Raw genomic sequence first — 20,264 nt, 5'->3', positions numbered from 1 at the left:
TGAATATTAAAGAATTATTTTATACAAAATGGCGAGTGTTATAACATGATTTACTATTCTATATTCCTAAACTTAACAAAAGAAAAAAAAACTATTCAGGTATTCAATGGAAAACAAACTTGAGATTTAGTGCAGGTAACAATAGCTGAGGAAAATGTGATAAAAAGATTTCTTTTCATTTTAGAATTGATTATTTTTAAATGCACCAGATAATTTTCTGAGGACCATTCACATTCAATGTTGAGATTTGTTTTATTAGTAGCATATACAAAGCACCATATAATATAACATATATAATGTAGAACAATCATGACTATGTAATTAACTGTAGAAATAACTGCTAAGAAAATATAGCAATATTTAACACAGGATTTCTAAAACCATTACATATTCATTACTTTTTTCAAAGTTAATGTCCCATGTTTTATTTTATACATTTTGTCTATCAATTTTTATGCAGTTGGCACTTTTGGGGGGCTGAAAATAGCTGCTATCTTCGGTACAGTAATGTTACAGTTTTATACAAACTTCAGAAATATGACATTTGGAATAGTCTTTATGATCCCCTTCCAAGTGTTCCATTTCACACAACAGCAAATACTCTGAATGCCTTTCCTCCTGGAGGACTCTGTAAACTGCAGAAATGAAAAAAACATATTGATGTCATCTCTAAACATAATCCTTCTAATAAATCATGCTGTCTTATGACAGTTATATGGATCCAGACGATTAACTTTCTAAGGCCACTATAATTTGTAGCTATTGGAATGTGTGAGTGAGGATGACATAATTCTTTAAATTTTGGTTGTACGCTAGACTGAAAGTTCATTAAAGAAATTGAAGATGTGCAATAGGAGTAATAGTAGTCTCTAGAAAATGTCACAAAGTCTGTATCAAGTTTTCATATTTTATTTCCTTTGATTCTAATAAAACAGAGCTAGGCACTCATCACTCCACTTTTTTGAGGTAATGCGGAGACTCAGTTTACAATTGATTTTTATAGACAAAAGTTAACTCCAAGTCAAAAAGATGTCTGATACTTAAGCAATATTGTGGAGTACTAGGTCAGTATCATTTCTGACAGAATTTAAATTATATCGCTATTGCATAGATTAATTCTTCATAACATCCACATTCTCAAGGAAATATTAGCAGGAAAATTTAATGGTGAAGTCTGAAAAGATTCAAAAATTTCTTCACCAAAATGGGAAAACACACACACACACACACACACACACACACACACACACACACACCACAAAGCATGCAGTGTTATTTTGGAGGTACTTTTAAAACAGAGTTAAAAGTAATGAGAACCATAAATTCTACTCTTTATTAAATTGTTTATTTTTTATTTGGCATCAATGATTAAACTACATTTTGCTTAAATTTCTAGAAATTAAAACATATTGATAAGACCATTAATCATTATTTCATCTTTCAACTAGAAGCTTTTGAAGTTTTTGCTTTTTTACATAATTCTATTGGCTTAATAATTTTAAAAGATTTTAAAGGCAATAAACGATCAATACAATGAATGCTAAGAAAGAGATAAAGTGTAAGTGCTTTCATGTATTTCTTTATATATATGTAATAAAAGGAAGAATTTTAGGAGTTTTTTAAAAATTTTTTTTAATATTTATTTTTTAGTTTTCGGCAGGCACAACATCTTTGTTTGTATGTGGTGCTGAGGATCGATCCCGGGCCGCCTGCATGCCAGGCGAGCGCACTACTGCTTGAGCCACATCCCCAGCCCTGGAAGAGAATTTTAAAGTGAGAAAAATGATGCAGAAACCACAAATGTGCATACACACACAAAATATATGGATGGACACACATGCACCAAGTTTTTCACACAAGCAAATGGTCAAGTTCAAGGTTTATCTCTGAGCCCATAGCCTTAGTGTGGAGTCTGAGTTCAGGGATTATTAAGTTATGTGACCTTGGGCACGTCAATTATTTAACCAACTTGGAACATCAGTTAACATGTATATACATCAGAGTTGACAGAACTGAATAGACATTATGGGGCTTTTGGTGAAGTTGAGAGAAAATACTTAGAGTATGGTAGTGCCTAGTGTCTGGAATATTCATATCAGATACTCCAAAATTATTATTCTCAATTTTGTTAGAATGCCATTTTATAGCTTCAAGATGAATTTAAGAAATATAAGCAGTGAATGGAATCATATCACTCAGGTTAGCTTATAATGGAAATATCAGATTCTATAGACTCAAGAATTCACTTTGCATATCATATCTGATTCTCAAGGCCAGGAGGCAAGTTATTGAGAAATCCCCCTCTCAATAATGGCCTCTTGATATGATCTCATCTGAATATAGATACTAAATGCAGATTTGTCTTTTTATGAGGCTGATACCCAGAAGGTTATGTGAAAGACAATCTAGATATCCTGCATGGCATATCCTGTGGTGTTCTTTAGAGTAACTATACGAATCCTCCATTGGTAATTTTGGAAATCCCAGGAAACACCTAAAAGTTAGGGATTTTATTCTGTGTCTATACAAATAAGTGGGACATAACATTACTTCCAAAGTACCGATAATTTCAAAAAATCATTGAGGGTTCATTTATCTTATTATTTATTAACACTTGATAAGGTGAGCCACATGAATTTTTCTCAAATCCCCAAGTATATATAATACTAATGAGCTAAATACCATGATAGGACCTGAATGAGTTCATTTACAACATACAAGGCATCCAAGTTCCAGTGCAAAAGAGAATTTGGTTCTAGGGAAAATCAGACTCATTATTTTTGTCAAATACTTTGTCAGATAACTGGATTAGAGAAATATTCAGTGCCTTGTTCATCGAGAAAGAATTAAGTATAAAACCTAATCTAGAAAATCCAAAAGAGGATGAAAGAAATTTCTTAATTATAAGAGCAATTAACAAAAGAGTGGTTCTGACTTGTAATCCGATTTTCATGTTGATTTTTATAAGCCTGCAGGAGACAGGCACCTCTGGTACTGCAGATTCTGCCACCCCTGGAAAACCAGTCGTTACACAAGTATGTAAAGGACACAAGCTGGGTCGCCTAATGAAATCATGTGCAAGTGGGTCTGCTGTGAAGCAACCATACATCACAAGGTAGGTACATGAAAACAATTGCACACACTACACATACACATACACACATGCTTGTTTTTACCTTTCTGAGAAGATTCCATTCTGAAAAGAAGCCGTGTAAGTCTTCCTTTTGTCCACAGGCATAACATCAACATAACCACCATGATTTTGAACCACTCCAGCATGTACTGCTGCTCCGCAGATACTGGACAGCTGAGGAGGCAAGGAGAAAAATGTGCCACTATTAGGAAAGTACTGCGGAACTTGCACAGCTTATTCTTCTACTTCTGACATCTGTCTATGCAGCCATTTAAGAGTTCCTGGACAATGTTTGGCATATAAAGGAATGTTTCAAAAGGCACAAAGTCAAAGCCAATCCTGAGAAAGTCTGAAGGAAGATGTTGAGGGTGGCTGCCATGGTAACACCCTTCCACCATCTAATCTACAAACACTAGTGCTGTACAAAAAACAGGCTTTTATAGTCAAAGAAATAAAAAAGCAAATTAGGTCCTTTTATCTCCTCAGGGTCCTATGTGTCATTATTAAATTTTACCCTTTGCTGATGCATACTGAAATCAGTCTGCTGAAATGTTCATAGGTTGGATTATCTGTGCCTCATTCATGTTCCCTTTTGACTTCCATATAACCATATCTCTATGGTCCATTTGCCAAAATATAGGCATATATTAAATGGGGATTTTTTTCCTATTACATAATAAAATTCTATGCAGAAATGTTTTGCCCTACAGAATAACACAAAGTGACCAGATTACAGACTACACTGTTATATTGTGTGCATTTACAAATATTTAGCAATGAATTCCACTATTATGTGTAATTATAATGCACTAATAAAATATTTATGACAAAAAAGAAAAAATTATAGCTTCTACTTAGATTTGCAACAGTTATTATTACTCTGGTTTGAAGGACCTGACATGAGTATTAGAAAAATGGCTTTGTTTACAATGTACCAGTTACATAATCTGAATTTAATAAAATTTCTATGAAGGAGAAAATTACTGTTTCAAGTCTAATACTTTCAAAATTTTTAAATGAATTCTAAAAGTCAAATAATTTCTTTTGGCCTATCACAGTCTTTCCTAGATTTTACTATTGGCTTTAAGCCAAATGTTCTACTAAAATTTGTCGATAGCTGAGTGCAGCCTAAGGAAATCCCATAACAGGAAATGCCTGAACTGTTTCAGTATAGAGCCACCCACCTCAAATCCCCATGGGTCTTTCCCAGTCTCATTGGCATGTTCTGTTCTTATCTCTCTGCACATGTGGGTGATTGAATATGCTTTTTTAAAGTTCACATAAGCGTGTATATCTTACGTGACCTTGCTTTCTCGCTGTGCTCTGAACTCTGTGCCATCAGTCAGTATTTATTAGCTCAAAGAGCCTGCAGCCAGGCTGTTTAATCCTTCTCAGGCTTTTCCTATCTCACAAAAATACCACACATCTAAAACCTTGTGTCCAGACTCTAAGGAGGCATTTTATTGACCATATGAAAGGCCCACACTGAATTCATAATCGTATCCAAATACAGTTCATAACACATGGAAATAGAAACAGTTCTGTACATATATTTTTGCTCTTCTGTTAAAAGGGTAATATCAGCATTTTCCCCCCCAAGGCAACAAAAGTGCTTAGATGATAACATTCACTAAATCCAAACACTTTTACTATGTTTGACTATTGTTTAGCTTACAGCTCTGCAGTCAGCAGGCATTCCAGCTGAGTTCAAAAGTCAGAAGTTTTTTTTTTTTCATATCCATACTTTGTAAGAATATATTATTTGAAAGAAATAAGAATTTTCTCCATGCATATAGTGGAATTTTGTAATGAATGTGAAATTAACAATCTGTAATAAACTACAAATAAAAATTCAAGGCAGTAAAATGTGCACGTTCTAACTCTACAGTGTAAAGTAGGAGAGGGCGGAGAGAAAGAGAAATCCAGAGGGAGGCAATTTGGTTGACTCATGCTCATCTTTCCATATCAACCTTATTTAAAGGGATTATATATATTGTAGGAGCTGGGAACCCTGGAAATTATTGGTTTAATCTGACTCTGCACTCCCCATGTGACTGTAATTTTTATATTGCCAACTTATTCCCTAAAGAACCAAATAATGATACATATTATCTACCCACTTCACTGAGATAGGAAGATAAAATGATCTCAGGATACAAGATCTAACAAACTAATTCTAGAAAATGGTGGCTTCAAGGTATAGAATTGAATGGACTATTCTGAAAGACTTCTTTACAGGCATGACTAAAATTAAAAATTCTGATGCTTAATGGGAAAATCAGAAGAAACAATGCTTCTGGAAGTCTCTGAAGAGTCCAGATAGACACATTCCTACACATCCATTAGTTGTGTTCAGCAAATATTTATGTGTAAGATATTTGCTTAGTGTCTGATGCCACTGTGTGCTCTAGGTTCTGTCAGAGCAGGAACAAGCATAACTTGGCAGATATCGAAGAAGTGATGAAGAAATGATGGATAGCACAGCTGCTGCCCTTGAGGAACTCACAAACTAATAAGACAGACAGGGTAACCAACAGGATACCTAACAAAATAGGTAAAGTGGTAAAGGCAACACAATAGGAGATGAAAGCAGGATGAATTCATGCTTGAATTAGGAGGGCCAGCAAGATACCTCACAGAGAAAGTAGCAATAATTTGGAATATAAGAAACAGCCATGATTTTGACAGAAAAATTTCAAAAAGGGTGTATTTCAAAGAGATAAGAATATAAACACAAATGTGAGGGCTAGCAAATTCCAGGTATCTGTAGGACATTTAAGCTGCTGACAGTAATAATGCAAATTGCAAATCTAAAGCTTGTAACGCTTAGAATGGGAGAATAATTTCAAAGCTGAATTTGGGAAAACCTTGGACTCAAATGAATGTTTCAAAAGAGACAAGGTGGTAATATGCATATTTCAGGCTTCTTTACACAATCAGATTCTTGTGGTATTCTATTGAATAAGTACACTCTTACTTTGGATTGTGTAGAGGGGAGTGAGAGGAGGCGTGGGGGGGGTTGGCAATGCAAAAGACAGTAGAATGAGATGGATACTATTACCCTATATACATGCATAACTACACTATTGGTGTGACCCTATACTCTGTACAGCAAGAAGAATGAAAAGTTGTGCTCCATTTGTGTACAATGTGTCAAAATGCATTCTACTATCATGTATAACTAATTAGAGCAAACTAAAGAATCAAAACAAGAAGATTCTTAAATTTGTTTTTGTAACTTTTTGGCTTAGAAATCTGTGATGGTTTATACATGTCTACAGCATGAAATCTAAACTCATCAGCATGACTTTCAGCGTCTTCACCTAGATTCTTCTCTCTCTTTCAGACTAATTTGGCTGTGGCCTTTCTTAGCTCCAATGTTCAAGGTATGGCTATGAGCAACATATTTAATCCATGTATTTGTAGATATCATGCAAACCACCCAGAATGTTCCATAATCTCCTCTACCAACCAACACTTTAAACCTTGCTCAAAGTACATTTATCCATAAGGAAACCATCATGGTTAATATTCATTGTTAAACCCTCTTAAGTCATCTACTTACAGCATACATGCAATTAGTTTCCTTTTGTACTTTAGGGAATGACCTGATTTGTATTCTAAGCTACTTCTCAAGTAGATCTTTTTAAATTTTTCAACTAAGTTTATTAAGGAATAATTTACATAGAATAAAATTTACCAATTCAACCTTTTCTAAAAAGGCATACACTTCAGTGACTTTGTCAAACATATAGTCATGTAACCACTAGAATACTTTCTATGCATTTAGCAAATTCTATATGTTTAGCAAATTCGTAGTCATCCAATTTATACTTCAGATGTGGATGAATTAAAAGGAAGAAAAAATAAAAATGCATTTTCCTTCCCAATAATGCCTCCAAGGTTATTCCTTTAAGTGCCTGATATAAAATACATGAAAAAGATATATGCTAGGGAGTGATATGGGCCAAATCATATTGTCATATTGTGTGTATGTAGGAATATGTAACAACAAATCCAATCATTATGTATAACTATAATGCAATAACAAAAACTGTGGTGAAAAGACATACTGGAAAGATATAAATAACAACTTATGCAAAATAAACTATTTTACACTCATATTTGCACATGAATATATTCATTTTTCAGTGATATTATTGAGTGTTCCAAGAGTAAGTCTCTGGGTAAAGAAACTTTTCTTATTCTCTACATAAAGGCACATATATACATTTAAATACATGTATATATTTTTATATAAGCATGAATATTGAGATCTGTATTAATTAAGATACTTACATCAGAGTAAATTCGAGATCCAATTACACGAGCATAATGTGGATTTGCCTGCATACAGTTATGAGGACAATATACTCTGAAAAAAAAAAAAACTCATGTAAGTGGTTTACATCAGTCATTCTTATTAATAAGGACATACGCATTCATACACAGAACCAAACTCAACATTGTAAACCCTATTATTTTTTTCTCTCCTGAAGTAGGTCAATAGTACAAGCAGGCAATCGGCACAATTGCTTCTGTTTATTTTATCCACATCTAAGTTTCAGCACAAATGTGAGATCTTAAATTTAGTCAGGAAGACATTTAACTTGGGGATTCAAAGCAGAAGAAAACATCAAAAGCACCTTTATGCAGTGGGGAATCTGCTACTCATTGTGTCGGTAGAAAAATGTAGTCAACAGACAACTAGGAAAATCTGAGTCACTGTCATAACATCTCATAGTTCCTTTTCTGTTTACATATTTTGTCTTATATTCAATTCATGGCTTTAATTATCTTTTACAAACACCTGATTTCCAAATTTGTATCTGCAGTTGGGACTTCTTTTATTCAAAAATTATAGTTGGGTGAGGTGGCACATGTCTATAATCCCAGAGGCTCAGGAGGCTGAGTCAAGTTCAATGCCAGCCTCAGCAAAAGCAAGGCTCTCTCTCTCTCTCTATATATATATATATATATCCTGCCATTTATTCAACCCTCCTGTTAGTTTGAGGTCTAATAAATATCTCAAATTTATTTTGTATGAATAAAAATTCCTAATCTCTACTCCCCAAATCTATTTCTTTGTAGGATTCCCATCACAATACATGGTATTTTCATTATTATAGGAGTCTCAGCCAAAATCTTTATTCTACCCATGGTCCCTTTCTTTATCTCACACCTTACATTCAACCCAGCCATTTCTATTGGCTACACCTTAGGATATATCTAAGATCAGAGAATCCCTAAGCATCTCAAGCTCAGTGACTCTGGATTCTATCATCTACTGTCAAATTGACCGCAACAGGCTCTCCAGGGATGATCTTGTTCATTACTAGTTCTCTCCAATCTATATCCATATGTATAAGTCCAAACACATCATTTCTCTTCTTCAAATACTCCAGGGGCTTTCCATTTCATTCAAAGAAATGACAAGATGCTTAGAATGTCCAATAAGCCCTGCATATTCAGTACACCATTAACTTTCTGAGCTAAACACTCCTCTTTTCCTTCCTCACTCTACCCCAGTCATGATGGTTTGACATGATATTTCTTAAACACAATGTGATTCTGCCTTGGGACATTGGGACATAATCATATTCTTCTTTGCATAAAAAGTTCTTTCTCTAGATATCCTATTGCTTGTTATCTGACTGGATTAGTTCATGTAAAACAAATTTCCCAAAACTTTATTTAAATATAAAGTTCAATTATCAGTGTTTAATCAAAAATATTTTCAAATCTACTCCTAGAGTTAAAGAAACTGTCATATAGCACATTTTTAAAGATCAATTGCTCTTCTTAGTTTATTCTCTCCCCCTATCTAGTGTACACACATGCACATGCATGCAAGCATGCGTGCCAACACATATTCATGCACTAAAAGGAAATATAAACCAACATTGGAAAAACTAAAATTAAGTTTTTCATATTAAATGAGATTCTCAATATAACAACTACATGAAAATCACTGTGGATGGTGGTATCAATGATTTTCAAAATTTTCATTGAAACTACCTTAACCAATTAAGCAGCTCTTCCTCAGGATAGCTTTTAAAAATAGCTCTAGTTCTTATTTCTAAAATATGCATAACACTGTATACTTCAGACTGTACATATTTCATATTTCAATATCTAAACCAGAACTATTTAAACAATAAGAAATAAATCTGAGTGTTTTATAACTTTGAATTTAAAAATTGACCATTATAAAAGAGAGTGTTGCGGGGCACAATGGCACATGCCTGCAATCCCAGTAGCTATAGAGCTGAGCCAGACTCAGTAACTTATAGAGGCCCTAAGCAACTCAGTGAGACCCTGTCTCTAAGTAAAATATAAAATAGAGCTGGGGATATGGCTCAGTGGTGGAGTGTCCCTGAGCTCAAAACTGGTAGCCCCATCTCCCCCCCAAAAAAAATAAATTGTCTGGGGTTTTAAAGAACAAAGGGTGTCCCATAGACTGGAAAATGAGCTGACTATATTTGGGAACTGTTGGACATTCACTGCCCTCCCACTGGTTGTAAAACTACCTGCTATGCCCTTAAAGTCATGCTGTGTGAACTCTACCTTACTTATATTAACACTTGGTTTACAGAAGGCCAAGGTCAATAGCTTTGAGGTGAGTTAATATCTACTTAGTTAAGTTCAGGTAAAAGCAGAAAAGACAGGGCAACTTTTTTGCTTATATCCTATATCTATTTTTAACATCTCGTTACGTTCTACAGAGAAGGTAGGCAGTGATCTAGTAAACATTCCATTATCTATATTGTGCCTGTAAGCCTTGAATTAAAATGCTAACACATTTTAATGACACTTTTACATCTTAAGTATTTAATAACTTTAAAGACCTAATTATTTATAGATAAATGTAAAGCAGGATAAGATTTCTAGTAATACAAATGTGCGTGCCCACACACGTGCATACACACACACACACACACACACACACACACACACACACACACACACAAATTCTACAGTTTATTTTAGGTTATTCTGTAGCTATGAAACCTCCCAAGGACATGACTATGCAAGCAGTCCTTCATATCCTTCATTAGCTACTTTATTTATATTATCCTTGCCATTGTTCTCCAGGATATACCCTTAAGTGAAATAAAACTCTAAGGTAGATATATCAATCATATAGTTCCCTAAAAGTTATAAACTATTATATCAGTGATACAATTATGACCTAATTTATGAGCTATTAAAAATTTTACATGAGAAAAGATAATCTTGGTTTCACTATTCAATAAAACAAAAAGTTAAAAAGTGTATAAGGAGGTACTTTCCAAACTACATAACGTAAAAATCATGTATAAATTATTAACTCTATGGTTTTATTATTTGGTGAAAACATAATAAAATTGAAATTTAAAAATTTATATCATTTTCCTTTTTTGGATGCTTCCCTTCCTGGAATAAGACAAGAAGTAGGAAAGTCATTAATTAATATTTTACTTGAATGATTTTTCTCTATGGGAAAAATATTTTTATACATACTGTGAGAGAGACAGAATTACCATTTGTTGAGTATTTACTTAAGAAAGACTTTATAGTCTATGCTTCATGGAGATTATGCTTATTATTTATTCCTACTCATTTAGCTGCATGGGCCCTAGCATAGTACTGGCATATATTGAATAATAAATATTTATAAATGTGGAATTTTGATGCTAAAATTCATCAACTTCACCTATCAATATATCTCTACTTCTCCCTATAAACATATAATCTGTAAATACAGGACTAGTCTGAAAAAAATCCTGCAAAATTTTCTAAAATTACATAATGACTTAATCAAATCAGTAGGCTTTGTAATAGCATAACTGGTGAAGCTCTAGAAACAGAAGATTATATTATTATAACAAATTTTTAACATAGCCAGGCAACAAGTAGCACATGCCTATAATCTCACTGGATTGGGAGGTTAACACAGGAGGATCATGAGTTCAAAGCCATCCTCAGCAAAATTGAGGTGCTCAGCAACTCAGTAGGACCCTGTCTCTAAATAAAATATAAAATAAGGCTGGGGATGTGGCTCAGTGGTCAAGTGCCCCTGAGTTCAACCTCCAGTACCCCAAAAAATAAAAATATAAAAAATGTTTAACATATAGTTCATTTGTGGTCAGATGGTGAAAAAGTATACAAAGAATTTCATACAGTAAGGGATCCTCAAAGTATTCCATCCATTTTGTAATCTGCTGACTTCAATAAAACACATATGTGCTGAAGAATCCAGAAGTCTCAAATCAGTATGCACCAAGTTAGCTGACCAAAAACATTACAACAGTATTCTTGCATTAGAGTAGAAATAAAAGGATTTGGTGTTCAAAAGGAAACAGGTTAGATATTCCTGTGCAAAAGAATTGATACCTTAAATCACATCAATAATTGAGAATCTTCCTTCTGACAGATGAAGTATTTGCTTTCCTGTATCAACCACATAGTCTTCTGTTACTTTGTCAACAACAAGCTCATTCTTTAACTGAGATATTACTTCAGTTTTAAAAGGGTTTTCCTAAGTAAATACATTTTACCATATAATTAGATTCCTTAATCTTTTTTTGGCTGGGGGGGGTGGGGTTAGCAGGAATTGAACTCAGGAATGCTTGACCACTGAGCCACATTCCCCAGCCTTATTTTGTATTTTATTTAGAGATAGAGTCTCACTGAGTTGCTTAGTGCCTCACTTTTGCTGAGGCTAGATTTGAACTCATGATCATCCTACCTCAACCTCTGTCATCAAACTACCATTATTTCTCTAAATCTCATTATGAGTTTGGGAAGTAGCATGTCTATGATTAAGACAGTATGTGTAGGCACATAGTTTACTTTTCTTCTGTGTTGATGATGGCTTGTGGATGTACTGTTCCTCTAATAGTGTTCATCTTAGCTTGGTTCAGAAAAGTGAAGACTTTTTCTTCATTATTTTATAGTAGATAAATTTCATTATAATTTTTAAGAACATATTAAAAACTAAAAGAAAAGCAGACATAGGCCTTTTGACTTATGAGTTGCAATTAGATTAATCTAATTTAGAAACTGAATAGCAATGCTAAAACTACATCATTTCAGTGTCTATGGAGGAACATTTTGTAGAAAGAATGTTTCTGTATCTCAAAATTCATATGATAGGACCTCTTTGAAGGGAATTAAGGTTACAACATGACAAAAGGGAGGGCCCTTTACCAAACATAAGAATTAGTGACCTTCCAAGAAGAGATACAAGGGAGAAAGCCCTTTCTCCAGCCACCATGTGAGGACACAAAATACTTGATGCTGCCTGACAGTTAGGAAGAGTCCCAATAAGTAACCAAATCATACGGCAACTTGATTTTGGACATCCCAAACCTCTAGAACTGTGAGGAAAACATTTTTGTTGTTTATACCATCTGGTCTATGGCATTTTATTATAGTAGCCCAAGCAGACTGATAAAGAACTCTTTTGTAGCAAATATGAACATACAAATCACATGCACCATCCTTGTTGCTAAAGAATAGCAGTAAGTACTCTGGAATTTGGAGAAGACATACTAGGAGGGCCAGGAGTGTGTGAAGTTTGTGAAGTCCTATCACTTTTTACTGCTTAGCAGTTCAAGATCATATGTATATGATCTTTTTTTATAGTCAATAAATTCCACTATAATTTGAATCCTGGAGACATAGAATTTCATGTAAAAACAGACTAAAGCCATACACACACACACACACACACACACACACACACAAACACAAACATACATATGCACATATACATACACACATAAGAAAATTTAGAAAACATTACCTTGGGCAATATGAAGCAGGCTTATGAAATGGACAGAGCTGTTCCACAGTAGTTTCACAAGTCACAGCCTGAACTGAAGAATAAAAGCACAAAACAATAAGTGACTCTGTTAGAAATAAAAACCCAACACACAGTAATAAGGAAATGAGATTTAAAAAAAAAGTGTCACCTGTTACTTTAGAGACTGAAGGAATTAGCAGACTGATATTTGCTAAAGATAAAAAGACAGTAATATCAATCATTTGCTTTTAGGCATCATCATAAGTGTAACTGCTAGGGCCTTTCAGATCCATGCACACTGTATTTTTAAAATATTTTTCATTAAAATGTAAGTAGAGATATAAGTATACCCATGTAAGTAGAGATATAAGAATACATCACCTAGGCTAAATCCATACTACCTTCACTTCTTAACATTAGAGGGTGGTTTCTTTTCATTATTAATCTCAAAAATAGATAATAACACAAACAATGTACATACTATCTACACATTGGTTACATATCAAATTTAAAATTCCCAGTTTCTATGGAATCCACAGAGATAAACACAAGACAATGTTGTATAAAGCCTAAAAATAATATGTCCCTTAAAGGAGTATGCATTAATCAATTTTTATTTATCCTCATATCTAGTGAAGTGTATATAGCACATGAATGAATCTCGCCTCATTATATGAATTATTAAAAATAGGAACATAAAGTTAGGTACACCATTGTATGTCAAAATTTTAATTGCTTATGCATGTCCAGATTTTGAGATAAATACCTGTTGCAGAAGGTAAAGATTTTTGTGATGGTATGTGTGTGTATGTCTGTGGGTGTGTGTGTGAAAATATATATATATATTTGGTACTGAGGATTGAACTCAAGGCCACTCGGCCACTGAGTCACATCCCCAGCCCTATTTTGTATTTTATTTAGAAACAGGGTCTCACTGAGTTGCTTAGCTCCTCACTTTTGCTGAGGCTGGCTTTGAACTCAAGATCTTCCTGCCTCAGCCTCCCAAGTTGCTGGGATTACAGGTGCACCACTACACCCAGCCATGTGATGGTATTTTTAGCATGGATATGATGTGTTCACCCTCTGAACATGTTAGCTCAGTATTGAAGGTGCAAATCTTAACAATCTTTTATTTCAGTTTCAAATTTAATATTTAATATTTATCATCTGCAATGTGACATCCCTCCCAATAACATTATTTGAGTCACAAAGTATATATATAACCTATCAAATGTAGTACACTTAATATTTCAAGAGAATTTCTACAATAGACAAGCAAAACTTAAACTTAAGAGAAAATATAAATGTTCTTTAATACAATATGCAGAGCTTGGCTTAATAAAGATAATAACTAGTAATTATTTATTGATGTAATTTATAAAATTTTGCTGAATGAATTAGCTAATAAATATTTCTACAAATATATTTTACTAAAGAGAGTTTTGCAAGTAGCTAAAACCTACATATCAAGCCTCTGAAAAAAACTGTATACATTAAAGTTCATTTTGCAAATTTTAATAATTTATTTTCTATAACTATGTATTCCAGCTTAACCCTACTATGGAGCTTGATTAGATTAAATTGCATAGTTACAAAGAAAGGAAATTACATTTGCTAAGAAAAACATTCTTCTGAGGCTCAACAATTCTTCTGAGGTTCAAAAGACACTACACAAAAATATGTCAAAATATTATTTCTATTTCCTATAGAAAAATGAACAAAACTGTAGTGTTTTAGAATAAAGTACTTAGTGTGTATAACATGAGAAACATTGAAAACAGTAATCAGTGCTTCTTATGATATTGAATTGTATTTAGACTGACAATGGAAGACAATATAGTATATTATAGACTTAGCTAAATGTTCTTTACCAAGTAATCTGATTTAATTTATTAAAAAATTGTTGTTGCATAAAATAAACCATTTTCCTTAAACAGAGCAGAAAGAATATGCAAATTAATTAGTCTTCTCTGGGGTATCACTTGCCATAGCTAAAAAATTCATTGCTTTATATTAAACTGTAAATTTACACATTCTTAATGAAACTCTTGAAAATTCAGATCATGCCCTTTATAAGCAAAAAGGTTTCAACTTTGAATTTAGATCCTTTTTCTTCTTCTAACCTATGGACATTAAGTAGCTAAAACACATCTTGAAAATTACCAACTTCTCTCTTCATTAATTAAATGCTTCTACACTTTGCCCTAAAAAAATGTTTTAGTTCATTTTTACAATTTAAAATCATCTGGGTACTTTCCCTATTGTTTGAACACCGTTTCTATTGGATTTGATGAAATAATGTTTTCTTCCTTGTCTGGTGATATCAACCCAACCACCCTCATTGTCTATGATACCATAATGAATTGAAGCTCTACAGATGCTGGATTGCTTGAAGGAAGAAAGAGGAGACACCATGATGTTAAAATATTTAATCTCTGCCTAAGACAAAACTACTTGCTACTGATATGACTTTAAATTAAATAAATATGTCTAAGAAAAATATACTTAATATTTAAGTTGCTATATCCCACATGCAAATCTTAAAAATTATAGGGAAGGATTCTATTTCCATAAAATTAACATTTTTGATACCTACCATTTCATAATGTACACTGCCAATGACTTTAGCTTTACTATCCAAACAGCCAGCAGGACATTCATACCTAAATGAAAGTAATGGAAACAAAATTTAGCTTCTCTGTACACCAGTTTGAAATAAAAAGATTTCTTATATATTGTCAGTTGATTTTGAGAATGATAGTAAGTATTACCTATTACAGGTTGTCCCTTTGCACTCGTCTCGTAATCTTACTTCACAAGAAACAATCTGGGCTAAAAAGGAAAATAAAAGAAAACACCAAAATCATCTAGATAATGTAAAAGCTGCTACATTTGTTATGTATAATACAATGACAAGTTTGGGTTCATTCCCAAATGAACCAAATTAACAAAATCTACATGGCCTGGCCATCTAGGACAAATTTTAAATTCTTATAGTGATGCAGAGGTCTTACACATTTGCTGTATGCTAATGACCTCATTTCTATTGCTGTCATCCGATCTTGTCTGGACCTGGGTATCATGAACTTGTGCCTGCTGTCACTCAATTTCATTGGTTTCCTCTTCTCGAGGAGGATAATAGCTATCTGACCCTTCTGTCAGAAAGAAAGAGATATTTGAGAAAAATTAATCCCAGTTTACATGAGCAAAAGTTACTAAATAATGAAATGCCTGTATACAATGTTTAGTATTTAAAACTACAAAAATCAGTACTATTTTGGCACAGATTTTATCTTAAAGCCATAATGTTATGTACTACACTAAAGTAAATGAAATACACATACAGGACTTTGAGCCCTTGATTCATCTGTGTGAGTATCTGGCTAATATTCAGTCGAGTCATTTCTAAACTCTGCTTGTATTTCAGTATGTTATCAGTGTTTGGTTTTCATAATGACATCAGAAAATATGCATAGTGATTTAATAATGCTAGGTATTAGGAAATGTAAGTTTTGCTTTCCCAAATGAAATCATATTTTTAGAATTTTCAGCAGGATCATATTTAGAATTCTCCCACAAGAAGAATTGATGTGCCTAAAGAAGGATTGATGTGCCCTTGTTATTTACTACAATATCCATTTCCATGGAAAATATTTTTTAAGAAGGAATTCAGTGTTCAAAAATTTCATCTTGACAATGGGAGATAGTTTCAAGCTTTAAATATAATTTTTTTTTCTCAGACTGTCCTATATCAAGGGCTTATCAGTGGCATGTTATAGAGCAGTATATTATTTTCATGTGTGTCCCAGAACTCAAAACCTAGGAAAAATGAAGTCTGAAGGCAGAGGAAAGCCAACTTTAAGAAAAATGATCCTTGGTAAAGGGCAGAGACATAGCAGGTTCATGGGTAGAGTATAAAAAACAAAAACTAAACCAAACAAACCAACAACCCCCGCCCCCCGCCACACACACTCACAGTGAAAAGATGGTGCAAATGCTTCTGGGAATTTAAAAATAATCTGACATAGATGGGTACTTCTTGACTGCTCATTATAGCAAATGAGCATTTATTCATCAAGAGAAAGTAAGACATATCAACCAATCATCATTAAGAAGAATGTACAAGGCAATAAAAAGCATCCCCTTGGATCCTCAAAAGCATGACTTTCACAAAGCTCTGTTAAATATAATTTTTCTCTGTGTACTATAAATGTGACACCATATTTATATTTACTTTTTAAGATTGCAAATGCATTTGAGTGTACTAATATTATAATTGTTTTGTAGTACAACAAATGCATTAATATTATAACAGTTTTATAGTACCATTATATATGTTTTGGGATATTTTGGCATAAAGAATTGTACAGCCTACAGTGGAAAGTGTAGAATCAATATGATTCATTGTATATAAGGTACATGGAGAGTTTTGCAAAAACTCTAAATTCACTAAAAATAAACTTAAATTATCAAAACCTTAAAAAATTAAAGCAATTATGGAAAAACTCTAGTCAACAATATATCCAAAAACAGTTATGGAAACTAAGTGTACTTTTGTGTAATTAAGTGCATTTTAAATTTATTATTATTATTTTAATGTGTGTGGTGCTGTGGAATGAACCCAGAGCCTCATGCATGCTAAGTAAGGATTCTACCCTGAGCTATACTCCTAGCCCTACTTTTTTTTAGTACAAATTAATGCAGACTGAATTAAAATATAAATCAAAGTGAATATTACAAAAAAATAGCACTTACCTTTGTAGCACAGATTTTCTCTACAGCCCCCTCCAAAACTAGGTGGGCAAGCAGAAGAGGGTCGTCCATGTTTGTAAGGGGCATGGCCCCACCAGTTTCCCCTTAAAGATATGATACACTCCATTAAGAGGTAGTCTAACAGCATGATTTCTAAGACATTGCAACATATCACCCTATATGAATCTTCCAAGTAATGATCTTGATGTGTTACATGTATATATTTTGGTAAGTAGTCCTTTTGTTTACTAGGTTTAAATAAAGATTTCTACCTCATTATTCTGAAAATTATCAAAGTAATTTACTATAATACTGTTAAAAATTTAAATTTTTTTACTGAAAACTAAATATTATAATGGAATATTCACCTATGTCCCATATGCTTTAATCAAAATAGCTCACAAATTTAAATTTGTCCCTAAGAATGATTGTGGAATTTTTTAGAGTATGTTCAAATGGTCTTTATAAAGATAAAAATACATTTTCTCTAATCAAAATTCTAAACATCTATGGAACAGAATAGTTCAATGAGTGAAACTGAAGACATAAATATATGATTCCTGACTTCACAAAGATCATATTTTTAATTTTCATAAACACTTTAAGAACTTATTTTATGACCTATGCAACTATAATCACTGTTATATTAGGTAAAGTGAATTAAAACAATGTGATTTACTCAATATATACTGAAAATGAGAAAAAAATCACAAATATAAATTATTTTCATGTTCTTAGAAAAATTTACATCTAAAGGTAATGTTTTGTCTACTCACTTTGGGGAATAATTGCACATCAAGTAGACAGCTTTGGGCCATTTCTGCCCCCAGATGTTCATGTTATGGCACAAATTAATGGCACAGCCTATTCTGTTAGTGGTTGCCCACACCACCTACATTAGAGAAAAGAAAGATTCAGAAAAAGCAGGCTAAGATGGACTAAGACGACATATCCAGGAGAAAAATGAATAAAATTGAACTGGAGAAACCAATATTTATCAACCAACATGAAATGAGACAATATCAAAAAGTGTATTTTCCCCAAGACTTTGGTTTCTGCTGAATTAAACTTTTAAAAGGAATCTTAAGGTAAATTATTCTTTCTTGAATAAAATGTCAGCATTTATGAAATATAAACTTACTAAATAATTCAAAATTTAATATCTTCACAAACCTGTCTGCCATATTAATATGTCTATGAACTGAATTTTAGATCTTAAACAGAAAGCACTCAGAAAAAAATTGAAGTGTTGAGATTTCTTATACGACAGGATCTTTTCATTGTGCCACTGGTAATTAGGAAGTTCCAGGTTGATCTTAAATCTTATCACATGGCAAAGACGTATAGGTTTCATCTCACTGGTAGATTATTAGTCTCACTGATAATAGATTGTAGGAATTCTAGAAACTGAAATCAGTGGTGAGTTTTGTCTAGTCAAATATGCCTATTATTTTATTTAGAAGTTTAGAACACATTCAATACCAAATATGAACATAAAATATAAAAAATATACATAAATTCTATAAACCTATAAAATGAATTGTTACTGGTAAATAAAACTAAAGTTTTATACTTTAGAGTAAAACTTTGACATTAAAGATAGTAAACTGTTCCCCATATGCATTTATTAAGGCCATATTAAAAGATGTTTCATATGAAAAATCATGGAAATAATGTCTTTTTAAGTCTTTTGGACTTTTTGTGATAGTTAGTTTTATTATTTAAAGAAATTTATAAGGCTGTTTCATGTAATCAGTAATGATGTGAGTTTTTAAAACAATAACCATTTCAAATAACATAATAAAGACACATACTCAGTAAACTTTGTTCTCCTCCTGTTGCTTAATTAAATTTGAAAAAAATAGAGAGAAACATACCCCAAACATACCTGCGTATAATGAGTAAATACAGGGCCAGAACATCTGAATGGACAATACGGGTTATATTCATGTTCATATGGGTAGCAAAAGTCTCTCACTTCATCATACCATGCTTGCACATGAAACATTGGGGGTCTATACCTATTAGAAGCAAATAGCCACAAATAATAAGTAAAGTTGGAAAAATTTCAAAACAAAATATGGCAAAATAGATATATAAAACTTGGTAGAAAGATAGTTCTGTGTAAGTTGCACATTTTAAGCACTTCTGTCCATTATATTGTATCAATTATTTAAAACAAGCCTAAAAACCTGCTGACAATTCTGGTATGATATTTCATTTTTGTTATTTATTTTATGATATTTTATTCTTTTAAGCATCAAGGCTTTGAAAGTCTGCAATGATAAATAAATATTTCATTTCTAGCACTTATATTTTTGAAAACAAAAATTCACATTTTTAAGCTACCTTCCCCAATGTGCTCCCAAGTTTTGTCCGATGGATGGCAGCAGGCTTGCAGGTCCGTGCTCCCCAAAACAAGTTTCAGCCCAGGATTCTGCAGATCTTTCCAGCTCCACATCCCATGTCTACAATTCAAAACAGAAATAAAATAAAGTTACAAGAATACAGTGTGCATATAGAGAGTGTGGACATTTCTTAGGCTTATAACATTCGTTATTTAGTCCTTAGGATTTCTTCCTTCTCTAC

General features: G+C 32.9%; 1 long non-coding RNA gene and 1 pseudogene across 1 annotated transcript; one reads left to right on the top strand and one right to left on the bottom strand.

The window, feature by feature from the left end:
• Positions 1 to 423: 423 nt before the first annotated feature.
• LOC144374064 (cysteine-rich secretory protein LCCL domain-containing 1-like) lies at positions 424 to 19,631 on the bottom strand (annotated as a pseudogene).
• LOC144374065 (uncharacterized) lies at positions 3,053 to 3,610 on the top strand. Its single transcript, XR_013433587.1, has 2 exons — positions 3,053 to 3,115; positions 3,235 to 3,610. It is a non-coding gene; the product is annotated as an uncharacterized LOC144374065 (long non-coding RNA).
• Positions 19,632 to 20,264: the final 633 nt, after the last annotated feature.

The sequence above is a fragment of the Ictidomys tridecemlineatus genome, unplaced genomic scaffold, assembly GCF_052094955.1.
Source record: "Ictidomys tridecemlineatus isolate mIctTri1 unplaced genomic scaffold, mIctTri1.hap1 Scaffold_57, whole genome shotgun sequence".
NCBI lineage: Eukaryota > Metazoa > Chordata > Mammalia > Rodentia > Sciuridae > Ictidomys > Ictidomys tridecemlineatus.
The sequence above is the reverse complement of the archived record's forward strand: the minus strand, read 5'-3'. Positions and strand labels throughout refer to the sequence as shown.